Genomic DNA, 3,366 nt, shown 5'->3' on the forward strand with positions numbered 1-3,366 from the left:
TCTCAATCATGTTTGAAAAAATGGAAAGCATGCATCTTTGGAATGTTGCAGGTGCATTGCACAATCCAAAGGGCATTCTCCTATAAGCAAAGACACCATATGGACAAGTAAATAAAGTTTTTTCCTGATCCTTGGGGTCTACAACAATTTGATTGTAGCCCGAATACCCATCCAGGAAGCAATAATACTCATGTCCTGCCAATCTTTCAAGCATCTGGTCCATGAAAGGTAAGGGAAAGTGGTCCTTCCGGGTGGCTTCATTAAGTTTCCGGTAGTCAATGCACATACGCCATCCGGTCACTGTCCTTGTGGGCATCAATTCATTCTTCTCATTTGCCACAACAGTGATCCCTCTCTTCTTAGGGACTACTTGCACCGGGCTTACCCAAGGGCTGTCTGAGATGGGGTAGATCACCCTTGCTTGCCACAATTTCAGCACTTCTTTCTGAAGCACTTCATTCATAGTTAGGTTCAGCCTCTTTTGTTGTTGTCTTGAAGGTTTGGCATCCTCTTCAAGTAGGATTTTATGCATACACATTGAAGGACTGATCCCTTTTAAATCTGCAAGTGTCCAACCTATGGCATCCTTGTGTTGTCTCAGTACTTGGATGAGCTCCTCTTTTTGTTCCTTACTCAGACTTGAATTTATGATCACTGGGTGAGTGTTGTTAGCACCCAGATATGCATATTTCAAGCTGGGTGGTAATGCTTTCAGCTCTAGTTTTGGTGACTCTGCATCTTTGTTGTTTGTAGTGGTTGGCATGATTGAGTTTCCCATGGTTGCTTGTGGTGATTCTCCATCTGGTGCTTGTTCCAGCTCAATGGTTCCTCCACATTGTTCTTCTTCCAAGACTTCTTGAACTATTTGTTCCATGGTGTCTACCAGCATGCATTCTCCTATAGACTCCTTGGGGTAACTCATTACTTTGAAGACATTGAAGACCATTTTCTCTTCATTCAACCTCAAGACTAGTTCCCCTTTTTTCACATCGATGATGGCTCTAGCAGTAGCTAGGAATGGTCTTCCTAGGATAATTAACGTGTTGGCCTCTTCTTCCATGTGCAGCACAACAAAATCAGCAGGGAAAATGAACTTTCCTACTTTCACTAGCAAGTCTTCCACCTCCCCATGTGAAAACTTAAATGTTCTGTCAGCCAATTGGAGTGCCATTCTTGTTGGCTTGGCTTCCTCAATCTTCATCCTTCTCATCATGGTTAGGGACATAAGGTTTATGCTAGCTCCCAAATCACACAAAGCTTTCTCAATGGTGATGTCTCCTATGATGCAGGGGATTTGGAAACTCCCTAGGTCTTTCAGCTTTTGAGGCAGCTTCTTCTGTATGATGGCATTGCATTCTTCAGTCAATATTATGGTTTCTTTTGCTTCCCAGTTCCTGTTTTTGATTATAAGCTCCTTCAAAAATTTAGTATAGAGTGGCATTTGTTCTAATGCCTCAGCAAATGGTATGTTGATTTGGAGCCTCTTGAAGATCTCTAGGAACTTAGAAAACTGGCCATCCTTCCCATCTTTTCCCAGTCTTTATGGGTATGGTGCCTTTGGCACATAGGGCTTCAAGACTAATTTTGGTGGAGGTGGAGCATGGATTTTTACTTCGCCCTTGTTCTCATGCTTTGCTGCAGCTTCTTCATGCTTGTCTTTGCTTGGGTTCCTTCCTCTACAACCTTCTGATGCATGGAAAACTTGTCTCGCAACAAATTTCCTTCGGCAAGTGTACCAAATTTGTCGTCAAGTAAAAACTCACAATAGAGTGAGGTCGAATCCCACAAGGATTGATTGATCAAGCAACTTTAATTAGAGGAATGTTCTAGTTGAGTGAATCCAGGATTTGAGTTTAGAATTGCAGAAAATAAAATGGCGGGAAGGTAAATGACAGAAAAAGTAAATGCTAAAATTAAAGAACTGGAAGTAAATGACTGAAGTAAATTGCAGAATTGTAAATGGGAATGGGGGAATTGCTCATAAAAGTAAGTGACAGAAAATAAAGAGAATGGGTAAGATCAGAAATGGGGAGTTCATTGGGCTCAGGAGATGTTGCATTCTCCGGATCAATTTTATTTTCATCTCTTCCTCAATCAATGCACTCATTGATCTCCTTGGCAATCTTAAGTGATTGAATTACAATTTCTTGTAATTTAATCTCTCAAATCTTGATCAATAGCCAATTCCTTGGTCAATTGCTCATGAGAAGAGATGAAGTATGGTCACTGATTATACCACATGCATTTCCCAAATCAAGTGTTGAGAGGATTATAGTCACATATCCATCCAAACCCAATTTGGTCCAGCATGAGAAAGCATTTCTAACTTGATCTCTTCATTCCTCTTTCAAGGTTCAGAAGAGATCCAAGTATGAATAGCTTCTTTTCCAAGATAACTACCCAATTGGATGAAGATCGAAAGCTTTCAAGTAAAATCAAGAGAAAAGATAGAAGAAGAATAATGAAAACTAGTATTGATCCATCAAATTACAACGGAGCTCCCTAACCCAATGAAAGGGGTTTAGTTGTTCATAGCTCTGGAAAATGAAAACAAAGATGGAGAATACATAATGAAACTAGAAGTGCAGAGAAAGTAAATACAGAGAGTAATTCTATGCCCAGAGGCTCCCTATATTTTCCAACCCCCAAAATAATTCAAAGTTACTCCTATATATACTACTCTTCTACTCTTCTAGTTGGTTCTTCAAGTCTTGGGTCTGGGCCTTTGGATCTTGAGTTTGAAGCAGTTATCTTCTTCATTGGGCTTGGCTTTACTTGCAGAGAGAAATTTGTGAAGTGGGCAGAGACTTTAGTTCAGGAAGTTAGCGGTGTTAACGTTCAGTGAAAATATGGGTTCGAGAACGTTAGTGACATTCAACTTTTTCACTAACGTTCCTTACCCAAGCAAGAGCCACGTTAACCTCAACGTTGGTGGCACAAACGTTGCCACTAATATTGCCTCTTTGTCCTTCGCGCACGTTATTGGGACTCAACTTTCCCAATAACATTGAGAAGCCTCCCCCTTCCCTACGTTAGAGTCCACGTTAACTTAGTTAACGTGGCTCTTTTAACGTAGGCTTGCCAACCTTCGAGAACGTTAATGACACTTAACATTGTCACTAACGTTCCAATGTGCCCCTTAGCTCCCACGTTAGAGTCCACGTTAACTAGGTTAACGTGGCTTCTAACGTGGCCTATGCTAGCCATTTCCAACGTTAGTGACAAAGTTGAGTGTTACTAACATTGGTTCAACATTCCCTTATCCACGTTAGCTTCCATATTAACTAAGTTAACGTGGGAGTTAACGTGGCTCATGGTGGCATGTGTGGGCTCTTTCCAACGTTAGTGACAATGTTAGGTGTCACT

Source organism: Arachis ipaensis, chromosome B5 (genome assembly GCF_059453495.1).
Source record: "Arachis ipaensis isolate K30076 ecotype BB chromosome B5, ASM5945349v1, whole genome shotgun sequence".
NCBI classification, from domain to species: domain Eukaryota; kingdom Viridiplantae; phylum Streptophyta; class Magnoliopsida; order Fabales; family Fabaceae; genus Arachis; species Arachis ipaensis.